Here is a 27,403-nt window from a genome sequence, read left to right as displayed (position 1 = left end):
GGCAGCAGCGGATCCCGGATGGGCTCAGTACGCTTGGAACAAGCAGGGGGTTGGTCAGACAAGCCGGGTCAAACAGGTAGGCAATCAGGCAGGAACGGCAGGCAAAGGCACAGTCACAGGCTAGCAAAGGGTTCAGCAGCAAATAGGCAGTCCATAAACAGAGTCAGGCAGGCCGGGATCAGGGCAGGAGAGATCAGCAGAGTCAGACGTAAGCCGGGTCAGTATTGGCAATCGGATGAACAGGTAGCAGAGGTTTCAGGTACAAGCTGCAGACAAACAGCACAGCACACATGCAGCTGTACCTTTAAATAGGGCCACTGGTGCTAAACCATGCTAGCGCGCACACGCGGCCGTTGCGCGTGCACTTGAGGTGCATACTGGCACACACACGCACCGATGCTTGGACTGCCTAACGGCGCGTGTGCGCATGCGCGCACGCAGATTCTCTCGCAAAACGTGAGCAGAGCCCTGACAGCAGGTAAGTATAACTTGTTTGTTATTTTTAAACAGAAAACAAGGCTTTTTTTTTTTTTTTTTAAACAAAGTGAACTTTATTTGAACAAAGAAAAACATACAGGTCAGCTCAAGACATACTTTCCATCAATAAATTATCCATGTACATATATCAAACAGGACATCATCACTAGATAAAGAATATACCACAGATCTGTGCATAGAATCAATTACTCCAAAGTGAGCGGCGTCTGGTAGAGGAAAATAAAAAGGGGGGGGGGAGAAAAAGGATGCGCCATGTTCCGGAGGCGTAGGGGGGGGCAGTAGTGGGAGATGGGAAATGCAAGGGGGGGCCAGGAAGTCAGGGGAGGACCAGGTTGAGCCACAAGCCCACCCAATGAAACAGAGGGAGAGAGGGGGGGGAGCAGGAAAGAAGGGGGGAGGGGGGAAAAGAGAGGATCAAAACGTGCCATCCGGGGAACAGGTAACAGTCACCAAACGCACGTCCCACGCTCCCCGCCGGTGGATTCTCACTCCCCCTCTGGAACAGGAGGAGAAGCCACCACCGACAGAGAGCCCCACGAGTCTATCCAAGAGGACCAGACCTTGTCAAATTTGTGTGGGCAGTTTCTATTGATATATGTGATTTTGTACAGCGGCAAAACAGCATTCAAGGTATTTCTCCAGGCAGTGACAGTGGGCGGGAGCCCAGACCTCCATTTCAGCAACACCTCCCGTCTAGCGTAATAAGCGGCAAAAGCCACAAATAGTCTTCCATATTTCCCCACAGTCTGGTCATCCACCACATTCAGAAGCATGAGTTCTGGTTTCAACTGCAGAGAGCCCTCAACAGCCTGATTAATATCAGCCAAAATCTGAACCCAAAATGTTTGTAGCTCTGGGCAGGACCACACCATATGCATAAATGTGGCCTCTTCATTACCGCATCTAGCACACGCTGGGGATCTATCTTTATATATAAACGCCAATCTCTGCGGCGTATAATAAGTCCGATGTAGAAACTTTAACTGAATAAAATGGTCCCTAGCCGATATCAAGGTTGATACATAGGAGGAGACACAAGACTCCCAGTCTTCTTCCCTCAGGGACGGAATGTCCCTCTTTCATTTAGCGTAAAGCCGGGGCAGACTAGGCTTCCTAGAGGCAGTCAGGTGAAAATAGATTGTGGATAGGGGGGCCATTAGAAGTTTAGCAGTTAACAACGTCTCCACCGGGTCTTTCCCAAGCGTCACCCCGTCCGGGAACTGGTGCTGAAAGGCATGCCTCAGCTGCAGAAACCGGAAAAACATCCAGTTCGGTAGATCAAATTTAGCTTTGAGTTCGGGGAACGTACCCAACCTGCCCCCTATCACTACATGCTTTAAAGTGACTATCCCCCTCTTAGCCCACACCTGGGGGTCCGGGATACTCCGGAAATGAGACAGACTCGGATTACCCCACAGGGGCATGTGGGGGGAGACTACCCCAGGAATCAGATGGGCCATCCCCACCCGACTCCACACCCGAACTGTCGTACGCATCAGGGAGGTAATGTTAGGATGCGCTCCAACTCCCCGGTAGGGCAGGTTGCTTAGAGCTGCGTAAGACCCCAGAATCGCAGCCTCCAGAGTCACCGCTGGGTTGTCCCTCGGCTGTGAAAACCACCACCGGGCAGTAACCAACACCGCTGCCCAGTAGTAGCGCTGGAAGTCAGGAAGGGCGAGCCCGCCCTGCCCAACTGCCAGTTGCAGGGTGGACAGTGCCAAACGCGGCACCTTGCCCAGCCACACAAAGGAGGTGATAATAGATCTTAGCTTGTTAAAATAAGTCACCGGGATCTCAATCGGGGTGTTTCTAAAGAGGTAAAGAAACTTCGGCAGGTAGACCATCTTAATGAGGTTCACTCTACCCACCGGGGACAGGGGCAGCGCCCTCCAGTCCATGCAGCGCCTAGAGAATTGGGCCAATAGCGGGTTCAGGTTAAGCTCCATATACCTAGCCGGTGGGCCACCCATCCATATCCCTAAGTATTTAAAACTTTCCACCCAGACTAGCGAGTTCTGCAGAGCGGGCCTAGGCCCAGACGGGCTCAAAGGGTAGATTAAGGACTTCCCCCAGTTGACTTTAACACCCGAGTACGTCCCAAAGTCGTCGACCAACTGCAAAGCCGCAGGGAGTGAAGAGGAGACCTCCGTTAGATACAGAATAGTGTCATCCGCATATAAGGATATCTTCTCCTCTAGCACTCCCACCCGAATGCCCCGCACCGCGGACGCATCCCGGATTTTAGTGGCCAGCGGCTCCACCGCTAGGGCGAAAAGCCCGGGCGACAGCGGGCAACCCTGTCGGGTGCCCCTTCCCAGGGGGAAGGCCCGCGAGAGGGAGTTGTTTGTACGTATACGAGCAGTCGGGGAGGCATACATCAATTGCAGCCACTGAATAAACACAGGTCCAAACCCAAATTTGCGAAGGACAGCCCAGAGGTAATCCCATTCTACCGAATCAAAAGCTTTTTTCGGCATCCAGGGACACCACCACCCCCGGGCTGTCCTCCTGTGCTCCATCCAAGTGCGTCAGCAATCTACGTATGTTGATGTCAGTCCCTCTGCCCGGCATGAAACCGGACTGGTCCGGGTGCACTAAAGCTGTGATTACCGTGTTCAGGTGGGCCGCCAGAACCTTCGCCAGGATTTTCAGATCAGGAGAGATATGGGCCTGTACGAGGAACACAGTTCAGGATTCTTGCCAGGCTTAGGGAGGACTATAATAACCGCCTCTGACATGGACCCAGGGAGCACCCCGTCGTCTCGCGCCCGCAACAGAACCTCTCTAAAGACAGGTAGAACGTCGTCCGCATAATATTTAAAAAACTCCGCAGGGAACCCGTCTGGGCCAGGCGTCTTCCCCCCCTGCAACGATTTAACGGCCCTTTGGACTTCCGACATTGTTAGGGGGCTATCCAAAGTTTCCCTTGCCGTGTCAGTGAGACACGGCAGATCTACTTGCGCCAGGTAAAAACTCAGTTCCTCCCCCGTATACCGAACCCTAGAGCTATAAAGCTCTTGATAGTAAGAGGCAAATCTAGCATTAATCAGAGACGGATCAGTTAGAATTTCCCCATCAGACGCCTGAATGCGCGAGATCGTTACCGGAGAAGAATGCTCCCGAGACAGCCAGGCCAACAGCCTGCCATTGCGCTCACCCTGCTCAAAAATTCTCTGGCTCTGGTGGAGCAAGCGGACTTTTGTAGCGGAGGCCCGTAAAAGTTCAACATCCCTCAGAGCTTCCCTGAAACAGGCGTAGGTCTGAGGCGATCGGTCCCTAACATAGCTAGACTCCAAGAGGAGAACTCTGTCCTCAGCTTCCTGAAGGCCCTCCCGATTTCCCTACGAACCCCACCAATGCGAGCCTGCAAGTGCCCGCGCATACACACTTTGAAGGCATCCCACGTATCCGGAATGGGCACCTCCCTATCTCGCGTGCTCCAGAAATCAGCAATATCTGCCCTACCCGGTACAGTTATCCGCGGGTCAGCAAGCCAGAATCTGGAGAGGCGCCAAAGGCTCTCTGAGGGGGGACAGGACAATTCCAGCGTCAGGGAGACCGGGGCATGGTCCGAGACCCCCCTGGGTAAGATGGAGATCCCCCACACCTTGGATAGGACAGGACCCCCCGAGTACACCAGGTCTATCCTGGAGAAAGTCTTGTAGGTCGCTGAGTGACAGGTGTAGGCCCTCAGCTGGGTGTGTCGCCAACGCCAGACGTCAGTGAGGTTAAACACCTCGGCCCACGCCCCCAGCGCCGAAGAGGCGCCCGAGGCCTGCGACATTCTGTCCACTGCGGGGTCCGGGACCATGTTAAAGTCCCCCATCAGCAGGATATTGTCCGTGCCATATTGCGTTAGTTTCGTCACAATCTGGTATAGCAATGACACCGAGGCCGGTGGAGGCAGGTATAACCCCACCAACACCACCTCCAGGGACATAATGCTAGCATGGACAATGACAAACCTCCCCATGGGGTCTACCTCCAGGGCCAATAGTTGGAGATTTACGGATAAGGATACTCACTCCCCTCGCTAGATTCGAGTAGGTTGAATGATAGGAGTGCCCTACCCAATTCCTGCGCAATCTCAGAACTCTGCTGCCTATTAGGTGTGTCTCTTGCAGAATACAGACGTGGGGAGAGTGCTTCTGCAAAAACTGGAACACCAGCGACCTCTTAACCTTAGAGTTCAGTCCCCTGGTGTTCCAGGATATAATTTTACAGGAAGACATAAAGCACTACATACCACTTCACAGGGTCAGGCCGAGCTCCCGCCACACCGCCACCTCGTGGCCGCACCAGTACAGTATCAATGGAAAACAAAAAACAATAATGACAGTTAACAAGCTGACTCATACAAACTTCAACATGTTGGAATAAAACAATAACCCCAACCCCAATCCCCCCCCACCCCGCCACCCCCCACCCAACCCGGAGGGGGCTTCATTCCCAAACCAAAAGGGGACAACAGGCCCCCGTGGGGACGTGCACTGCAAGAGGGCACCAGAGACCCGTCCTCTGGAGAACAGTACATGGAGCGGGTATCGGAGTCCGGCAAGTCATTGCAAACTTTTCTCCCGGCCAAGACCGGGGGCACGTAACTTAGAGGCCAAACCTGGCAGGGGAGGTGGGAGGGCAAGAGGGCCGCCCGCCCCCAAAACAGTCAACTCAGGCAGAACCCACAGATCCGAGAGGCCGGGGGCACCTCAACAACACAAGGGCCCCAGGGACCATCCGGCTCAACCCAGCAGGGGTCCAATGTCGGAGATCCAGCAAACCCCCAGAGGATCCAAACAAGGCCAGGCCACCCCACACCCGGGGACAATCAGCACAGTTCCCAACCCACCAGAGCCCCCAGAGAGGCAGGATAACCGGAGATGCCCACACGACCGACAGGGCGGCCAGCAGACACTACGTGCCGGCTAGACAAGGGGGGGGAGCAGCTGGGCGAGGGCGGTAAGACGGCCCAGATGGGACCACCGTACTTCAGGGTGCCGGCCATGTCCAGTTCCAAAGTCCATCGGGGCCGGAATCAGCAGAGTCAGCCGAGCTGGTGGCACACTCCGACAGGGAGGGGGGAGGGAGGGGATCCACCATAGAGTACTGGCCCGACCGGACCGCCGGTCCACAGGATCCCAGCGATTGATCCCCCCGCCCCCCCCAAAAAAACCCACCCCCCAAACAAGTAAAGAAACAGGATAAGGTCAAGTGGCCATCTGAGTGGCAGCAAGGTCAGGTCACTGGTAAATCAATGGCGCTGCACCGTTTCAATCCAGGAGGAGGCCTCCTCCGGGGAAGTAAAGAATCTCACCCGCTCCCCATCCTCCACCCGCAGCCGGGCCGGGAAAAGCATGCTGTATTTCAAGCCCTTGGAACGCAGCTTGGCTCGGACCCCATCAAAGGACTTGCGCTGACGTTGCGTTTCCATGGTGTAGTCCGGGAAGATCATTTTCAAACTTCAGCTCCTGGACCCATCTAGCCTCCCGCAGCACCACATCACGATCTTTATAATGCAGGAGTTTAAAAATGAAGGTGCGAGGGGGAGCGCCCGGTGGGCCTCTAGTAGCCGGCATGCGGTGGGCTCTTTCCACTGTAAAGAAGGGGGAGAACTGGGCCCTCGGTAGCAGTTCTTTAAGCAGCCTTTCTATGAAGGAAACAGGGTCATTACCTTCAGAACCCTCCGGAAGGCCAACGATGCGCAGATTGTTGCGGCGATTCCGGTTCTCGGCATCCTCCGCACGGGACTCCAGGGCCTTAACTCTGATTTTCAGGGTATGGATGTCACCGGCGTGGTCCCGTACCGCATCCTCCGTCGCGGACACCCGCTGCTCCACCTCCGCAACTCTGCCGCGGAAAGAGTCCAGGTCGCGGCGAATAAAGTCCACGTTGGTCTGCAGGTGGTCCATTTTGTCCATCAGTGCTGCCTGACCCGTGGCTATGGTCTGCAGGGCTGCAGCGATGTCCGCCGCGGCCGCGGGAGGAGCGTCCACGGCCTCCGTCTGAGACGCCATGTGACTCGAGGATTCGGCCCGGCCGCCCGCCGGGGCCCTGTCTCGTACGGCGGTAGGCTGCGAAGACCTCCGTGAGCGGCCGCCGGGCATGACCCGGGAGTCCCCGCTGCCGTCGGAACACACACAGCCACTCAGGGCCACTCCAATGCCGCCTAACAAGCAGGATAAGCGGCCGGACTCCGGGAGCTCTGTTACTGAGCGTCCTCTCCCAGCGCCATCTTGGACACGCCCCGAAAACAAGGCTTTAATATTACTTTAAAGCAATGTTAGAGATGTGTGCATTTGTATACTCAATGCTCAAGCAAGAAGATCCTTTTGCAGTTATCTTCCAATTCCTCCATTCCTATGTTCAAGCAAATTTCCATCAGATATTTTTAGGAATAGCTAGGGAAAGTGTCATTATATGGTTAATGTTATTCCATTAGATGATGCAACTATTATGGTATTAAAGCAACAAATCAAATGTCAAGTAACATTTGATAAAATGTGTCTCATAACATGAACCTTTCTTGTAACCCACGTAACAATTGAGGATATTTTTAGAATATGCCACAATTAACAGTAATGCTTGTTTGAGATGGTATTATCAAAAACATTAGGAAATGGACCATTTTGTGGTACACTAGTCATATAAATATTCATCAACATGAATACCCAAAGGATTTACAGTCTTGTCACATTCTAAAGTATAATATATTGCTAAAGCTGCGTAGTAAAATCTTATTTCTAGCAATTGAACAGATTATAATTTGCATTGTGAATGTACCATCTGATGGAACTTTGATAATAACTAAATTGCTTTTGAATCACATGTATTGTACATATAATTTAGTATTTTGTTTAGAAATCCAATTCCTCCTCATGTGTCAAAAAGATTATTCTATTACAGTTATTATCTTAATTTGCCAGTCTTCAGGGCAATTATAGCATACTAGTTCAGCCTGTTCCCCTGCAAAATTGGCAAGACAAATTATGTCTCAGAGATAAACCCTGAGACACAGACAAATTCCATTATGCATGTAGTAGCACAAATATTCAGTGTACTTTTCTTTATGCTTAAAAATTTGCAAAGGTTTGGTAATGTATACAAAATAAACAGAGAAAAACTGTGGTAATGTTGGTATATGACAAGTATTTGGTTTATGAAAACACTGAATATGCACATATTTCTTGTAGTAAGATATACTTGAAGGCATTCTCCACTCTTCAAATGCATTTTCTATATGATTTTAATGTCTGCATGAAACCTGATCGAAGGAATGCCCAACACGTGTTTTATAAATAGATGGGGAAAATGTATCATTACTAAAGGATTCCTTTTGGCCAAATCTGGCATTTCAGTTGTGAAGCTAATGTAGAGTAGAGTTGGGCGAACAGTTTGGCCTGAGCATCAGTTCGGGCCAAACATTGGCTGTTCGGCCCATTTGGGGAACACCTGAATTTGCAGTATGCTTGCCCTGCCGAATGTCCTGTAACGAACTGCATGCTGTGCATTTTGCACCCTGATTGGGCGTGAAGTTTTGCCCAATCAGGGCACAGTATAAGATAGTTGTTAAGGAGTGGGGCCAGGAAGCCAGCCGTGCCATTCCTAACAACCGATCAGTAATTAGCTGTCAGTGGATTTCCACACGAAAAAAAAAAAAAAAGGCATGTGGTCAACCCAAGATCTACAGTGGTGTGAAAAAGTGTTTGCCCCCTTCCTCATTTCCTGTTCCTTTGCATGTTTGTCACACTTAAGTGTTTCGGAACATCAAACCAATTTAAACAATAGTCAAGGACAACACAAGTAAACACAAAATGCAATTTGTAAATGAAGGTGTTTATTATTAAAGGTGAAAAAAAATCCAAACCATCATGGCCATGTGTGAAAAAGTGATTGCCCCCTAAACCTAATAACTGGTTGGGCCACCCTTAGCAGCAACAACTGCAACCAAGCGTTTGCGATAACGTGCAATGAGGCTTTTACAGCGTCCTGGAGGAATTTTGGCCCACTCATCTTTGCAGAATTGTCCTAATTCAGTTACATTAGAGGGTTTTCAAGCATGAACGGCCTTTTTAAGGTCATACCACAACATCTCAATAAGATTCAGGTCAGGACTTTGGCTAGGCCACTCCAAAGTCTTCATTTTGTTTTTCTTCAGCCATTCGGTGGTGGACTTGCTGGTGCGTTTAGGATCATTGTCCTGCTGCAGAACCCAAATTCGTTTCAGCTTGAGTACACGAACAGATGGTCGGACATTCTCCTTCAGGATCTCTTGGTAGACAGCAGAATTCATAGTTCCTTTTATCACGGCAAGTCTTCCAGGTCCTGAAGCAGCAAAACAGCCCCAGACCATCACACTACCACCACCATATTTTACGGTTGGTATAATGTTCTTTTTATGAAATGCAGTGTTCCTTCTACGCCAGATATACTTGGACACACACCTTCCAAAGATTTCCACTTTTGTCTCATCGGTCCACAGAATGTTGTCCCAAAAGTCTTGGGGATCATCAAGATGTGTTGTGGAGAAATTGAGACGAGCTTTGATGTTCTTTTTGCTCAGCAGTGGTTTTCTCCTTGGAACTCTGCCATGCAGGCCATTTTTGCCCAGTCTTTTCCTGATGGTGGAGGCATGAACGCTGACCTTAACTGAGGCAAGTGAGGCCTGCAGTTCCTTGGACGTTGTTGTGGGGTCTTTTGTGACCTCTTGGATGAGTCGTCGCTGCGCTCTTGGGGTAATTTTGGGCGGCCGGCCACTCCTGGGAAGGTTCACCACTGTTCCATGTCTTCGCCATTTGTGGATAATGGCTCTCACTGTGGTTCGCTGGATTCCCAAAGCTTTGGAAATGGCTTTATAACCCTTTCCAGACTGATAGATCTCAATTACTTTCTTTCTCAATTGTTCCTGAATTTCTTTGGGTCCCGGCATGATGTGTAGCTTTTAAGGATCTTCTGGTGGACCTTACTGTGTCAAGCAGCTCCTATTTAAGTGATGCCTTGATTGTGAACAGGTGTGGCAATAATCAGGCCTGGGTGTGGCTAGAGAAATTGAACTCAGGTGTGGACAACCACAGTTATAGTATGTTTTAACAAGGGGGGCAATCACTTTTTCACACAGGGCCATGATGGTTTGGATTTTTTTTCACCTTTAATAATAAACACCTTCATTTACAAATTTTATTTTGTGTTTACTTGTGTTGTCCTTGACTATTGTTTAAATTGGTTTGATGTTCCGAAACACTTAAGTGTGACAAACATGCAAAGGAACAGGAAATGAGGAAGGGGGCAAACACTTTTTTACACCACTGTATACCAGACCCTTATCCAGGCAAGCAGCCTGGCAGGTCAGGAAAGGAGGGGAGTGAGCATCCCCCTCCTGAACCATACAAGGCTACATACTCTCAACATGGGGGATGGGTGCTTTGGGTGTGGGGATCTCTGACAGGTAGTTGTGGGGGTCTGCGGGCATTGGGCTTATCATAATCTAGAAGCCCCCTTTACCAAGGGCGCTCCCAGATCTTAGCCCCCCCATGTGAACGAGTATGAGGTACATAGAACCCATAGCCATTCACCCAAAAAAGTGTCAAAAAGTAAAAAAAAATACAAAGACAGTTTTTGACAATTCCTTTATTAAAAAATAAAAAAAAGTGTTCCCCGATGTAGATCCATCATCAATCACACCATCCACCACACCCAAAAAAAACAAAACCTCCCATTGTCCATGAAGGCTGGTCGCCTACTGCAGGCTAAACCATATGTCAGTTCTTATATAGGAAAGAGGCAAGGCCACCTGGCTACATCACCTGGTGGCACCGCCCCTTCTGACATCATTGACTCAGCATGCATCGGTAGGTGATGTCAGAAGGAGCGATGCCACCAGGTGGCATAGCAGGTGGCCCCACCCTTACCTATATAAGAAATGTCAAACAGCTTAGCCTGTAGTAGGCAGCCAGCCTTCATTGACGGCGGGAGAATTTTTTTTTTTAGGGTGCGGTGGGCGGCGACGATGGATTTACATCAGGTGATTTTGATGTTGGTTTTGTCATACATATTATGTTTTCAGTAAGTTTGATTACATATCATAAAACAGCGCTGCATTAAGATAACGGTATGCAATGGTCAAACTAGATTGCATAGAAAAAAAATGTGTAGGACAATATTGCAAATATTGCTTGTCTATGGACTATGCAGAAAAAACAGGTAGGTATTACTTCAGGATCAGAGCATCAAATCAATGTAAAATATAGTCCACAAGCTGTATACACCTGTGAAGCTAAAGGTAAAGACATAATATTTAATAACCTGTTGTAAAGCCATCTGGTCCAAGGAGATGGGGTGCTATAGGTCTCTTGCTTCTTGGTCAGACAATTGTTTGGGAGTGTATTTTGTGAGGAAGTCTTTGATCAAGTGAGTGCGGGAGGCATCTACTGGTTGTGTGGTCGGGGGTCTTAAGTTCTATAGGTCAGTATAATATTTGACAAATTCAGATGCTATCTTGTCATTCGTTACTATTTTACATCCTGTGGAAGTGTTGAGGGAGTAGTTTGTCATAGAAGCTTTCTTATCTCGAAGGGCAATTGCTAGGAGCTTACCTGATTTATTTCCATATTTGTAAATATTTTTTGGGTTAGTATGTAATTTTTGTTTGTTTTGCTTATTGAGTACCTCCAGTAGGTCTGTCCTAGCTTTAACAAGTTCTTGCAGTGAGGATGTAGCTTGGGTGGATTTATGTGCTCGTTCTAGCTTGTGAATGCGTGTCGTTAACCTGTTGATGTGAGACTGTCTTTTTCTTTTGCGTATAATGCATTTGTGTGCTTCCCATCGTACCATTGGGGAAGTGTCTGCGGACTCATTTTCCTTGAAAAATCGAAGTAACTTTTTGTTAAATTTGGATGTGATCACCGTGTCTGTGAGTTGGGTGGGATCTAGGCACCAAACTGAGGATTTTGTAGGGATGGCTGGAAATGTCAAGGATATGGATATTGGGTGATGGTCTGAGAAATATATGGGGTCTATGGTAGCTGTGGCAAGCATCGTCAGATCTCTTTGCGAGATAACAAGATAGTCAAGTCCAGAGTAGCGGTTGTGGGGGGCTGAGTAGAATGTGAAGTCTTTTATAATGGGGTATAAGGCCCGCTAGGAATCGTGTAGCATTTTGAAGTTGTGGTTTAATTGTGCGTAGTGCTTTGTACAGCATTGTCGAGGTGCCAGTCAATGTGTCATGTAGGGGGTTGGGGGGGGGGGGGGGGCATTGAAGTCTCCGCCTAGGACCAGAATATTGTCCTGGAAGCTGTAGTGTGGATTTGAAGAACGGAATTTGCTTGGAATTGGGTGCATGTATATTCGCAAGGGTGACCGGTTTACCATGGAGGAAGCCCTTCAGAAAGCGTTAACGACCCTCCCCATCCTTACATGTGTCTGAAATTTGAAAAGGGCAGTGTTTTGCAAAGAGGATAGAAGTTAGGGTTGGGTATTGGGCGTTAGAGAGTTTCGGAATGGAATCTGCTATAAAGTGTGTTTCTTGTAAGAAGATAATGTCGGCCCTGTTTTTGTGCATTGAGAGAAGTAGTTGGGAGCATTTTTCCGGGAAGTTGAGGCCTCGGACATTCAGGGGGGTGATTTTAATAGAAGGCATGGTGCTTTTGGAAGGTGTCAGAGTCACTGTGCGTGTGAGTAATGTCGTATGAGGATAGTGTTGGTTGGTGTGGGGTTAGGTAGTGTCGGAGGAGGAGGAAGGAGGGTAGGCAGGAGAGCGCTAGTTGTAGATGAGGAGGAAGGGATGTATGATCGGATCAGGGAAGGGGTGCGAGAGGCTTGTCAATGGGGAGAGGGCTATAGATATGTCTAGTATGGGGTGAGGTCAAAGGGTTGACATGTAAATACGGTTGGATTCAGGGAGGTATCCTGCGACTACCAAGAACTTGCTTGCCAGTTCAAGACACTCAGTCTTCGGAGTAGCCGGAGGTGTTCAGTGGTATGGTATGGCGTAGTAAGCTATTGGATAATAAGGTATGCTAGGATACCACTGTGGGTGGGTGAGACTAGAGACGTTGGATATAAGGTCACTCAGTCCATGGGGTGCAACCGACTAAACAGAGGAGGTAGTGGTATGTGAATGAGGAGGTCTTGTAATGGAAAAACTAATTTTGAAAATGAATATAATGGTATTGTGGGTACTGCTCGGAAATGTTGTTTCCAGGTAGGGGGGCTGCCCTGTATAAGGAAACTTAGAGTAGGAGGCATTTGCAAAGCCATACAGGGATCATGTCACAAATGGCTTAGGCATAGTGGGCCGGGTGTGTTGGTTGAGTAGATGTAAAGGTATGGTGGGTACAGCAATGTGCATGGCTCACACAAAAAAAGGGAGAAAAAGGGAAAGGATAGGATGCTAGGAGTATAGGAAGAACTTAACTGGATCCTGTGGTCATCGATGTGTTTGTTTAATGATCACGGCGAACTCTGCAGGTGCGAGGAGCCTTTGTGGGGCTCACACCCTGGTGTAGGCCGGAGAAGCTTGGTGAGAACTTGCTTCAGAGGGCGACCATCTTCTCCAGTAGCAGATTTCCTGCATCTCCATGGGTTCATTTCGGGTTTGGATGGTTCTTGCAGCCGGGGGCGAAATACCGTGTACCAGTCAGGTACATCCGTCAGTGGGATATCCAATGTTTTGCAAAAGTGGCGGAGGTCCTGTGCGGCCTTCTGACATTGCTGAGAGGCAGAAGGGGAACTTCCACCTGTATGGTATCCCCTTTGTGCAGAGTACTTCCATCATGGGCTGGAGTTCTCTGCGTCTTTGGAGTATTATGGTGGAGAGATCCTGGAAAAGGTGCAATTCTATTCCATTATGTGACAGAGGGACTTTGCTTTGTGTCTTTCACAGGATCTCCTCTTTGAGTTGGTAGTCGATTATGTAGAAGACTACATCTCTGTGTGGGTCCGAGTCCCTGCCTCATGGTAGGAGGACACGGTGGATTCTTTTCATCCTTATTGGGGAAGTAGGAGATCTTGAAAGGCGGCTGCTGAAGATGCCTACCACAGTCGCGTGAAGGTGGTCCACATCAACTGTCTCTGGAAGGTCACTCAGTCTGAGAATGTGACACCTACCTCGGTTGTCAAAGTCTTCCATGTGGTGGTTGAGGTCATGGAGTTGCATGGAGTATGTGTTAATTGCATGGTGTGCCACACCCTCAATAAATAATATTTAACCAGTTCCTACCTAGCCTATAGACATATGACATGCTACCAGAATGCTTACCTTGGGCATCCCATGGGCCACGATGAAGCACGATCTGTGATCTGCTAAGTCCACTGGACACAGCAGATGACTGGTCAGTGTACCGGCCACTGCCAGTACCATGTGATTGCTGTGACCAATCACAGGAGATCACATGACAGTTGTACACCATGGATGGCTTTGATGCATGCCATTCATGGTGTACATTTGTATTGATCTCTGTGCTTGGTCACAGTGATCAACATGGTACAGACAGGGACAATTACAGCCCAGCTGTACCATGTGAGTAGCTGTGGCCAGTCACAGCTAACCACAAAAGTAAACACTGAATTCATCAATTTCTTTCCATAAAAATGGTTGCTTATAACAGTGAAATGTACTGATCTTCTGACTCAGTGGTTCATCAAGCTGTGTCACTAATGGACCCTTAAGGAGCTGTCTGTGTATGGTGGTAGGTGCTTATGGCACTCAGCCCTCCTCTCTGTCACCAGTTAGTGTCCCTGACCACTAAATCAGTTATATGATGAAGCTGTACTACACTGCTGATAGTATGTAAAAAAATAAATAAATAAAAAAAAGACAAAAAAATACAATGCCTTAGACTGTCTACTTCTTAATGAAATGAGAAAAGCCAGCAGTAGATCAGGATTGATACATTTTTAGATATATACCATAGTTTGTGGACTCCATTCTTTCCTACAGACTAAATAATAAACAGAGAGTTTGGTTATTTTCACCAAAGAAATGTAGCACAATACATTTTGGCCTAAATTTATGAACAAAGATTATTTATTTGCAAATATTTTTGGGTACAGTATGCAATTGTCATTCAAAGTGCAAGAGTGCTGAAAGCTGAAAACTGGCCTGGGCAAAAAGGGAGTTGAAGTGGCTAATATATATAAATTAAAGGTGGCCTTTGCAACCGTGGCAGTATGTAGTTTGTCCAAGCTTCGAAATCCACTATCATCATATTTATAAACTATTTACAGTTATTAGACTAAAATATTTTTCTTGAAAATATTCCCTTAATTGTAAATTATATATGATCTGGTCTTGTATTTTCAGTAGTAAGTCACGTATGTGCTGTAAGCTATGCATGTAAAAATGTTGCTGTAAAAACACTCTATGATAGTGAGAAGGCTTCCAGCATTTCCAGGAAGTGCAGAGAAAGGCACACACCACCCGGGTGCATCAAATCTGCTTACCAGAACTCAGAGATGAGCATCAAAATAAATCACAGCTTCCACTCTCCACCAGGTGAACAGATCTGCACAGGATCCTTCCTATCCCCCGGAGGATTTCAAAGTCACTGTCTGTTAAAAAGTCTACAAACTATGGTGTCAATCACTCAAAATTGATCACACCTGATGTACTGGTGGTCCATCTCATTTCTTGAGACACTAACAAGCCAGAAAAGTATAAATATCCCCCAAATGACCTATTTTTGGAAAGCAGATATGCCAATGTATTTAGCAACAGGCATGTTAAATGAGTCATCCTGATTGCTTTTTGGAAATATGTATGGTGGTTATGAGAGATTGATATCAACTTATGCCCCGTACACACGAGAGGGATTAAGTCTGACAGACCTCCAAAGGAGTTCCGCCGGAGTTCCGACGGAGTTCTGGCGGACTTTTCGACCGAACGGACTTGACCACACACCATCACACCAAACTCCGACGGAGTCGAACGTGATGACGTACGACTGGATTCGACGTAGGAAGTTCCTAGACAGTAGCCAATAGCTGCCCTAGCGTCGGTTTTAGTCCGTCGGAGTAGCACACACACGAGCGGATTTTTCAAAGGGGACCGGGTCCGGCGGAGTTCCGTCGGGAAAATTTAAAGCATGCTTCATTTCTAAAGTCCGTCAGACTTTAGCTTCGCTAAAGTCCGTTGCAGCCCACACACGATCGGATAGTCCGCCGGACTCAGTCCGTCGGAGTTTGGATGTCGAAAAGTCCGCTCGTGTGTACGGGGCATAAGAGTAGTTCAGTCCTGGTAATCATCTGTTCACCTGGTGGAGAGTGGAAGCTGTGATTTATTTTGATACTCGTCTCTATCTGAGTTCTGGTAAGCAGATTTGATGTACCCGGGTGTTGTGTGCCTTTCTCTGCACTTCCTGGAAATTGTGGAAGCCTTCTCACTATCATAGAGTGTTTTTACAGCAATCTCTTCAATGATTGAACTTGAATAAGTGCCGCACTTTGGACTATATTTTATCGAGTTTATTTTATCGAGTTTGATGATCAACAAACTGTGCTGGCTGCTATTGTTCCTCTTTATTAGGGATGAGCTTCGTGTTCGAGTCGAACGTACGTTCGACTCGAACATTGGCCGTTCGGCCGTTCGGCCGTTCGGCGAATTCCGAACGTTTTGGCCGTTCGCGTCAAAATTCGAGTGACGCGCGCGCGGACCACAATGCACTGCGTTGGCGCAGTGCATTGCTGCCCGATGATTGGCCAAGCATGCACTGTGACCCCGCATGCTTGGCCAATCGCAGCGCCGGCAGCGAGGAGAGCCATGATTGGCCACAGGCATCCTGCCTGTGGCCAATCATAGCTCAGGCTGTGTAGTGCACGCCCCACACTATATAAGGCCGCCTTTAAGGCGGCCTCCTGTAGTGTGTTACTTTGCATCTGAAGCAGTGGGTGTTCTGTGTACCTTCAACACAGTACACACCAATCGTTTTTGGCTGATTTCCTATCTTGCTGCTGTGTAGTGGTTGTTGTCTGTGCCCTGACTGCAGTATACACCACTATATTCACCTCACCTATATAGCTAGTGATCTAGCTTTAACCACTTAACAACTGCCCATTGCCGATTAACGGCTTCAGGGCGGTTGTTTAACTCAGAGAGGCCGTTAATTAACGGCCTCCCAGAATTCTGCTCTCGCGTGCCCCGAGGTGTGCGCACTCGAGAGCATCCGTGACCGCCGGGTCCATAGGACCCGGCGCATCACGGTAAACGGCCGCTCATAGCGGCCGTTTACCACGTGATTGCTCTGTCAAATGACGGAGTGATCACTTGGAAACAAACCGGCGTCATGTTATGACGCCTGTTCCTCCCTCCCCTTTCTGTACCGATCGGTACAGCGGAGGGGAAAGAGATCGGTGTCAGCAGCGATGTGGGCTGCATCTGCAGTGCCCACATCGCTGCTCACCGAATTTAACCCCTCAATTCCCTGCCAATACTCTGCAATACCAGTGCATACTCTGCAGTACCCTGTCATTACTCTGCAGTACCCCGCCATTACTCTGCAGTGCAGTACCCCACCATTACTCTGCAGTGCAGTACCATGCCATTACTCTGCAGTGCAGTACCCTGCCATTACTCTGTAGTACCCCGCCATTACTCTGCAGTGCAGTACCCCGCCATTACTCTGCAGTGCAGTACCCTGCCATTACTCTGCAGTGCAGTACCCCGCCATTACTCTGCAGTACCCCGCCATTACTCTACAGTGCAGTACCCTGCCATTACTCTGCAGTGCAGTACCCCGCCATTACTCTGCAGTACCCCGCCATTACTCTGCAGTGCAGTACCCCGCCATTACTCTGCAGTGCAGTACCCTGCCATTACTCTGCAGTGCAGTACTCTGCCATTACTCTGCAGTGCAGTACCCTGCCATTACTCTGTAGTACCCCGCCATTACTCTGCAGTGCAGTACCCCGCCATTACTCTGCAGTGCAGTACCCTGCCATTACTCTGCAGTGCAGTACCCCGCCATTACTCTGCAGTACCCCGCCATTACTCTGCAGTGCAGTACCCTGCCATTACTCTGCAGTGCAGTACCCCGCCATTACTCTGCAGTACCCCGCCATTACTCTGCAGTGCAGTACCCCGCCATTACTCTGCAGTGCAGTACCCTGCCATTACTCTGCAGTGCAGTACCCTGCCATTACTCTGTAGTACCCCGCCATTACTCTGCAGTGCAGTACCCCGCCATTACTCTGCAGTGCAGTACCCCGCCATTACTCTGCAGTGCAGTACCCTGCCATTACTCTGCAGTGCAGTACCCTGCTATTACTCTGTAGTACCCCGCCAATACCCCGCCAATACTCTGTAATACCCTGCCATAAATTGCCATACCCAGCCATACTCAGAGATACCCAGCCATACTCGGTGATACCCTGAAATACCCAGCCATAGACGCCCCCCACCCCTCACCGCCCTCCGGTGCTTCTACCAACTCGCCAGTACGATCAAAGCCAGAATCTTTTTTTTATTTTTTATTTCAGGCTTCCCAGCCTAGAGGTGAGATGTGGGGTCATATTGACCCCCCAAATTTCACTGTAAAGAGGACCTGTCACCCCATATTCCTATTACAAGGGATGTTTACATTTCTTGTAATAGGAATAAAAGTGATCAAAAATATATTTTTGGGAAAAAAAATGTCAAACTAAAATAAATAAAGTAAAATGAACAATAAAAAAATAAAATAAAAATTAAAGCGCCCATGTCCCCATGTGCTCGCATGTGCCACACATGTGAGGTATCGCCGAGAATGTTAGAGCGAGAGCAATAATTCTAGTCCTAGACCTCCTCTGCAACTCAAAACATGTAACCAGTAAAAAAATATTTAAAGCGTCGCCTATGGGGATTTTTTAAGTAGCGACGTTTGGCGCCATTCCACGGGCATGTGCAATTTTGAAGAGTGACATGTTTGATATCTATTTACTCAGCATAACTTCATCTTTCACTTTATGCAAACATTGGGCTAACAAGTGGTTAATAATAGAGCTTGCAGTCAGTAGTGTTAGGAGATAGTGCGTGCTGTCTGCGTGCTCTGTACCCAGTACATACCGCTATAATATAGGGCAGGCCCCTACTTTCAAACATCCAACTTACAAACATCTCCTACTTGCAAACGCAAGGAGACAGCAGCAAGTGAGATGAAAAAAGATGGACGACAAAACAAATTATACAGGGGTGATAACCCTTCCCTATGTTTTCCAAAAAGCTTAAAGATAGTTTTTTTGACTGGAGCTACACTTTAAAAATGTACCGGTTGAAAATGACAAACAGATTCAACTTAACACAACAAACCTACACAGTCCCTGTCTTGTTTGCACCGCCTGTATACTGCTGTTCTGAGTATATAGGGCCTGGGGGCCACACGCATTTCCTTTTTTTAATATGGGTACGGGGTTCCCCTTAATATGCGTACAAGACCCAAATAGGCTGGTAATGGGCAGGGAGGGCTACCCATGCCATGTTTCTCAATGATTTTCAACCATATTGCAGGAACCAGATATAACATTAAAACCGCAAGCAGTTTTAAATGGTGTTATTTCCGTTTAATGTCATTTTGTGCAGGGACTGTTCTAAACACGGGAAACACGTGGCACTTCACAGGCATACTACAGACACCCCGCAGGCACCATATTTAAAGGAATATTTCACTTTTTTTTTTTCACTTTAATCGTCATTAAAATCAGTGCTCCCGCCAAAACGGTAGTTTTTAAAACTTTTTTTTGCAGTGACCCATGTCCCCTGAGGCAGGAGGCAGGTCGCCAAACCCTTTTTAGGACACTATCTTGCATATTGGCCGTTAAAATGAGCACTTTCCAATTCGAACGTTCGAGTCCCATAGACTTCAATGGGGTTCTAACGTTCGTACCGAACGCGGGGGTCGTTCGCAAGTTCTGGTGCGAACCGAACCGGGGGGTGTTCGGCTCATCCCTACTCTTTATATATTCTTTTTTTTTCCCTAGAGCTGATACCCTTCTTTATATTATGTAAAAAGGTTAACTGAATTAAATTACAGTATTAGGAGATAAAAAAAATTGAGGTTTTAGCTTTTAGAAAATAAGCTATTCAATAAAAAGTCACTGTACCTTAGTTGTGTGCTGTTTTTCTGTGTACCCCTTTCACACTGAGGTGCTTTACAGGCACTACAGCGCTAAAAATAGTGCCTGCATAGTGCCTGTAAAGAGCCTCTCCTGTCTCTCCACTGTGAAAGCCTGAGGGCTTTCAAACTGGAGCAGTGCGCTTGCAGGACAGTAAAAAAAGTCCTGCAAGCCGCATCTTTGCAGCGCTGTAGGAGCGGTGTATACACCACTGGTGGTGGTGGTTTTAACCCTTTTTTGGCCACTATCAGGGGTTAAAACCTCCCTGCTAGTGGCCAAATTGTGCAGTTAAAACTACGGTAAAATAGAGCTAAAAATAGCTCTGCTTTACTGCCGACACCTGCCCGCCCCAGTGTGAAAGGGCTCTTAGTGTATCATTGCAAAACTGGGCTAAAGACAAAAAATGTAAACCCATTTTTAAGTCAAACATTTTTTTCTATTTGAACTATGTGTTTAGCTGTTAGCCCTGTTTTCAACTTTAAAAGGCCACCTGGCAAAACAAATGAGAGCAGCTAATTGAATTCAGGATTAAAAGCAACAAATTTAACAATACAATCAGGGCATGAGTTCAAACTGAAAAATGCATAAAGTGGCATTCCTGCGAACATATTCAATGGCTTATGGAGTTCATGGCCAACAGATCTGAAGCAACTCAGAGGGATGAAAATAGTCCCATCAATGTTTTGGAATGATTTCTATAATTATTTTCTGGCCAAGTCTGTGAGTTTGTCAGACTTAGTCCTCTTTTGGCCACTGAACATGGAATATCAAACTATGGAATGTCTAGCACATTGAAACATGAATACTTCTTTCATATTATAATCCTTCATCAAAACACATCTCTTAAATAAAAGTAAGCTTTTAATCTAATTAGAATACAAGAGAACATTTTATGTTATCCCCTCCAACTCTTGGGACTATCCCTGGCAGTTTCAAAGAGTTGAAAATTATGGTGTACAGCAATGTTAGCAAGATGTGTATGTTTGTGTACTCAGTGCTAAAACAAGTATAACTATGATCCCTTCTTAGTTACCCCTCAATTTTACACCCAAGCCAGAGATATAGTATTTTTTACCCCCTTAAGTGATTCAATATTTTTTATTATCACACCAATAACTCAAATGTCAAATAACATTTGTAAAATATTTCCTTCCATACGTATGTAGTAATTCAGGATATTTTCATAATAATAGAAATGCTTGTTTGGGGAGGCACCATGGAAATAAATAATACTCAAGAGTTTTCCAGTTCTGTCCTAATAAAACATGTTCAGCAGTCAAACAGATTGCTAAAGCAATGGGGTAATATCTCATTACTAGCAACTGAAGAGAATATAATTGTACCTGTGTTGTAAATGTACTATATGATGGCACTTTGATATTAGCTAAATTGCTTTTAAATCACATGTATTGTACATTGTACATATAATTTAGTATTTTGTTTAGAACTCCAGTTCATCCTCATGTGCCATAAGAATTATTCTATTACAGATATTATCCTCATTTGGCAGTCTCCTTGGCAATTATAGCATGCTAATTCAGCCCGCACCATTGAAAAATTGGCAGGACAAATTATGTCTCAACGATACACTCTGGGAAGCAGACAAATCCTGTTATGCATGTATTAGCACAAATACTCATGAACTTTTCTTGAGATGTTTGGAAATTCGCAAGGGTAGATCATGCATAAAAAAATAAACAGATGCAAGTATTTGTTTGATTTAATGTGAACACAGAACAGTCAAACACAATTGCAATAATGTGTATTTATAAATAGTTAGGGAAAGTTTGTCTAAATCCGCTATTTAATTTTTTTTAGAAAATAGAGTTAAAGTAACAGACAAACTTATTTTGAGTAATCTTTTGGTGAGAGATTTGGTTCTAACCCTTTCTGTTATCATTATGAGGGGTTCAAACTCTCAAGGTTTATTGTTTACTTTTTTTTTTATTATAGAGAATCTAAAAAGAGGATTTGAAACCACAAAAGGTGGACTGAAATACCCTAAATATTGCACTTGGACAAAAAACAGGATTCAACAATGACACGCAGATTCTGCTGTAGTATGCACAATTAAGAAGCTGTGGCTTGGCCTATCTTTCTCCTGTTGTAACTAAAATATCTATTTTTGTGGATTTATTCTTAAATAGTTAGCTTAATTGTATTGATATGTTCTCACACCAACACCTGTTGCTGCAAAACAAAATGATGTAACTTGATATGGGAACAATAACAGGCTATTTCAATGTGCCTCACATTCAAGTGACACTAAACAATATCCTTTTTCAAAAATAGACAAACCTCCACTACTTCTCATCTCTACCTCGTCCATTTTACCTTGCTGTGTTTTTCTGACTCTTTGTAATGCTTTGTTCTGCTTAAGCTCCCAATTCCCCCCAAACTTCCTTTTGTTTGGAACGAGCAGTGCATGTTAGTTGCAGTCATGTGCACTGCCCTATGCGCACTACACATTCCATAATCCATAACCCATCTTGGAAGCAAGAGAGGGTGGTCACATTCCTACATACAGTGGGACCATGGAGAATGAATGTAGCTACTCTCTAATAGTTAAACATATGTAGAAACACAATCCAAACTGTAGCTATAAAAAGTATTACCACATTAACAGCGCTTATAATCTAATGAATAAACATGTGCAAAAACATACACTCTATAATAAATAAAGTTAAAAAGGACATATGATTCGTAAATATAAAGTCCCCAAGAAGAAAGTTCATAAAGTGTGTGAAGTGCTCCAGGAACCCCCAGGTTTGTAGGAAATCCTCACAGAGAATACACACCACACCATGCAGGCAGAGAAAAACCTTGTGCTCAGTGTGACCCCCTTTGGTTGTGCACTTAACCCCTAAAGGGTTAATAACAGGCGCTTCACAAGTCTCACACTGTGTACAAAAATTGTAACACAAAATATAAAAGAGAACAGTTGCTTATTATATAAGGATTAGAGCCATTTTAACATTTACTTAAGAGAAATGAATTACATTTAGATCTTCTCCAGGGCTTCCAGTGGGGGCTCTGGAGTGAGGGAAGGTAGAGGAGGGGAGGAGGGGTGTAAAGAGAAGAGGGGGGTAGGTGGTGAGAAAGCTTCAATCAGATTTTCATTATAGAGAGGGATTAGAGGTCTGTCTGAGGCTAAAGCCAGTCACAGAGAGCTCAATCTGTTTTAGGTATGGGGCGAGGATGAAGGCTCTCTCCAGGGAGGAGAAAGTTATTATAAGGGAAATCATAATTGTGTAGTCATGGGAAGGGCCTTGCCCTGTAGCCAGTATTGCAAGTGACTATAAAATTTTCCTAGAGTCATGTGTGCTTTTGCAAAGAGGAATTCCATTAATGTTCATTCAGGATATCAATGACATTCGTGAGAGAGGGTGCTTCCATTGCCGGGTAATGGGTAGTCAGGCCGCTATGAGTATGTGTGTAATAATGGGGTGAAATTTTGGGGGCCAGTCTGAGAAGCCTAGACCAAAGAGAGCCATCTGTGGAGTCACGACGGAGGGTATGTTAGTAATCTCTCGGATAAGGGTGGAGATGCCTATCCAAAAGGTAATCATGCACATACATTCCCATCACACATGAAAGATATGACCATCCATGCCACAGTTCCTCCAGCATTTGCTAGAAAGAGAAGGGAAGATTCTTGCTAGTTTTACTGGGGTGTAATACCATTTGTAGAAGATTTTCATTACGGTATCCCAGTGGGAAATATTTTTGGAAACAGCGGAGGACAGGTGTATCGCTCAGTTCCAAGACCGAGGAGGGAATTTGGATTTTTAGTTTGGACTCCCAATAAGATATCACCGGTAGTTTCTTCTTGGGTTGGTTTTGTTAGGAGTCCATAAAAACAAGAGATGCCATGGAGTTTGGTGTTGGTTGTGCCGAGTAGTTGCATTATGTCCCTGGTCCAGGTATTTTGCAAAGTTGGGATGGGGGCCAAGATATGGCGTGTCCTCAGGTAGATATAGAAGTCCTTTTTAGAGAGGAGGAATTGGTATGACAGTTGCTGAAAGGAGAGGCATTGATTATGTTGAAACAGGTCTCCGAGGGTTTTTATGCCCTGTAGAGTCCATCTCTGTATTGGCAAGTCCGGAGATAAAAGTGAGATGGAAGCAAATGGAAGTCGGTATAGGGCTTGGGTGTGTGTTCCACCTGAAGTTTGCAGAATTTATTTTCAGGTGTTTGTGAGTGCATTTACTGTTGATAAAGATGCGTGGGGTGTAATCCCATCCAAATGGCCGCTAACGTGTGTGATGGGGTTTGCGTTAATAGTCTATAGTTTGTGTTCTAGTCCATGGATGTAATGAAGTTAAGTCCCATAGTTTTCTGGTTTGATCCAATATGATGGCTTTGTAATATGATCTGAGGTTGGGGACTCCTAGTCCAGCGTACTTTGTAGGAGTGTTGAGCAAGGAGGCTCTAATGCGTGGTTTATGGGCTGCCCATATGAAATTGTTAGTAATCCGTTGGAGTACGGCTATGTCTGATTTCAGCATTGGGATTGGTAAAGTCCTGAACAGGTACAGAATTTTTCGGTAAGAGGAACATTTTGGTCAGGGCTATTCTGCCAGCCCAGGAGGCCCTCACAGAGAGAAGTGATTTGACAATACCTTGGAGTTTCTGGGTAAGCTGAAAAATGTTAGTACGCAGGAGTAAAGATGCGGGGGAGGTCAGCTGAATGCCCAAGTAGGTCATGGAGGAGCTGGGTGCCCAGGAGAAAGGGGACACTGATGAGATGCTTGTTTTGAGTTGTGGGAAGATGGAGATCCCTAGCATAGCGGATTTGGAGTGGTTTAATTTATATAATGATACTTGGCTGAAGCATTGCAGGAGGGCACACAGAGGGGGTAGGGAATGTAGGGGGTCTGTGAGCCAGATAATGTCGTCGGCATATAGGCCAATCTTATGGGTGCTTTGGTCAACCTCAAGACCGGCTATGTCCGTTTGGGCTCTAATTGCTTGCGCTAGAGGTTCGATCACCAGTGCGAAAATTATTGGTGATAGGGGACAGCCCTGGCGGGTCCCATTCGTGATAGGGAAGGACAACAAGCCCGAGGTTAGGACTTTTGCGCTTGGGGTGGAATAGAGGTCCAGTATGGCTTGTCGGAATGGGCCAAGGATCCCAAATTTTTGTAGGACCAAGTCTAAGTACAGACAATTGACCCTATCAAATTCCTTCTTTGCATCTAAGGAGATCAGCAGAGAAGGCATTTGACGGTGTTCCGCCCAGTAGATCATATCTGTAAGTCTGTGGGTGCCGTCCGAGGCTTGTCTAGAGGGGAGCAAGCCTACTTGATCTGGGTGGACAAGATTGGGGATATATGTGGCTAAATGGGTGGCTAAATGTTTCCCATATAGTTTAGTGTCAGTATTGAGTAATGATATAGGGTGATAACTGGCCGGGTCATGGGGAGGTTTCCCAGGTTTATGTATAGTAACTGAGGGACTCAGGTGGGATTTCTCCTGTATTTAAGAATCTATTGAAAGAGTTGCATAAGTGAGGTATGATTTGGTCCGTGTATGTTTTATAATATTAATTTGTGTATCCGTCAGGTCCAGTTGCTTTGTGCAGGGGGAGTTCTTCTATGGCTTTTAAGATCTCTTGTTGAGTGAATGGCTGGGCTAGCGAATTTAGTTGAGGGGGAAGGTGAGGGGAGCTGAAGGGGTGCAAGGAAGTCTTGTATAAGGTCTGGGGTGGGATGTGATTCCGAAGTAGATTGGGAGAGGTTGTACAATTTAGAGTAAAAGAGGCTAAATTCATCCGCTATATCTTTTGGGTTTGTCAGTTTGTGTCCCTTTAGGTTTAAGAGAAATGGGATTCTATTCTGTGCTGCTCTCTTTTTGTATTGTTGGGCAAGGTGTTTCCCAGCTTTTCCTTGGGAGTACCAGGTGAGGCGAAGATGCCTTAAGTAGAAATCGTGGTTTTTATGGAGGAAAGAGATAAGGTCATTTCTTAAGTCGCTGAGTTCTTTTGCATTTGCTAGAGTGGGGTTTGTTTGTTTATGGATTCAATTGTCTGTTTTTTTTGTAAAAGGGAGTTAATCGTGGAGGTTCTCTTTTTCTTCTCCTGGGCACCCAGCTGAAGACAGATTCCCCAGATAACCGACTTGTGGGAGTTCCACAGTGTAGTTAGATTGGAGACAGAGCCAGTATTGGTGGCAAAGAAAGAGGAAATCTCAGATCGGATCTGCTCTCGGGTCTCAGGTACACTAAGGAGTGCTGCATTTAAACGCCAAAGTGTATGTCTGGTGGGGGTTGGGGACATGGTGATAGTTATGGATACTGGGGCGTGATCTGACCATGTAATAAGGCCAAAATTGGCTCTAGTAATTTTCTGAAGTAAAATTTTGGAAACCAAGAACAGATCAATCCGAGAGTAGGATTTCTGGGTATGTGAATAAAAAGAGTAATCCCTCTCGGTACCGTGTAAACATCTCCATGGATCATGGAGGTCTTCTAGTGAAACTACTGAGGATAGAGCTGAAGACCGCCTTGTTTTGTATTGGATGAGTCTATCTGGTTATCTACGACTTCATTAAAGTCACCACAAATTGCGATGTGGTCTTTGGGGTAGTGTTGGACCTATGCATTATAGACTTATAGAAGGCTTTTGATGGGTATTGGGGGCATAGATATTCACTATGACAAGTGGTTGGTTACTGAAAGTGGCTGATAGGATCAGGTATCTACCAGCGGAGTCTTGCTCAATGTGGTTAAGGGAAAAGGTTACGGGCGAACGCACTCTGAACATTACCCCTCTTGTTTTCCTGTCGGCTTGTGCATGAAAGCAATGGGGGAATAGTCTGTGAGAGCACTGTGGAGGGTTGATTTCGGGGAAGTGCGTTTATTGTACGCATAGTATGTCTGCTTTTTGTGTTATAGCTTCTCACCATAGAAGTGATCTTTTAAAGGGGCTGTTGAGGCCCTTGGCATTTAGAGAGACAATTGTGAGTGACATCCCTTCTGGTGAGAGGGGTCAGGCAGAATGTTTCGCTGCGGCACCGAGAGGGATACACTCCAATTTTGAGGAAAAGGATAGGTGGAGAGCAAGGTTATCAGAGCAGAGGTGTAGCAGGAGAAGATATTGCATACAGCGGAGTGGGTGAGCAGGCCAGGCCGGCACAGAAGAGTGGGCCTGATCTGATCACACAAAGTAATAAACAGTACAGCGACAAAATTCAAATGAACAGATAAACAATATTTTCAAATCAGCGATAAAACTTTTTTCTGTGAACTAGTAGATGTGATTAGCACATCAAAGGTAGTGGAGCATGGAAAGGGTATCATATATGCTTCCACTTCCCCACTTCATCATTGTGTGTGGAACACATAACAGAACTACATTAACCAGCGTCAAACAGGTATCGTTTCTGGTAAAAGGAACCATAGTGCATATTGTATATTACCTATTGCCGGAGGACGTCCAGTAGCTAAGTGAAAGTGTGTTAGTCCCAGGGGTTGAAAATTTTGGACAATGGCCTCACATTAGGGGTGGGTGGCGGTGCTTGAGTGATTAAACCCCCCTTGTGGAGTTGCTTGAGGCCTTCCTTCATGCGATGACCCCATTTATAGACAATTTTACGGTCACTTAGTATGGCAGTGACTGGGGCAAAAGCCCTGCACGCCTGAGCGGTGGTCGCAGATAGGTCGTTAAAGAGCATCACTTTTCTGAAGGGGTCTGGTAGCGATCACAGGGATCTTGCGGTGTGCATGATTTCTTCCTTGAAGTGGAAAAAATGCACTCTTGATATTATGTCTCTGGGGACAGAGGCTGGAAGGTGTTGTGGCTTGTGAATTCTATGCGCACGATCTATAAGCA

This window comes from Lithobates pipiens, unplaced genomic scaffold, assembly GCF_037356315.1.
Source record: "Lithobates pipiens isolate NorthernLeopardFrog02 unplaced genomic scaffold, aLitPip1_a1.2 Scaffold_25, whole genome shotgun sequence".
NCBI lineage: Eukaryota > Metazoa > Chordata > Amphibia > Anura > Ranidae > Lithobates > Lithobates pipiens.
This window is presented reverse-complemented; position numbering follows the sequence as displayed.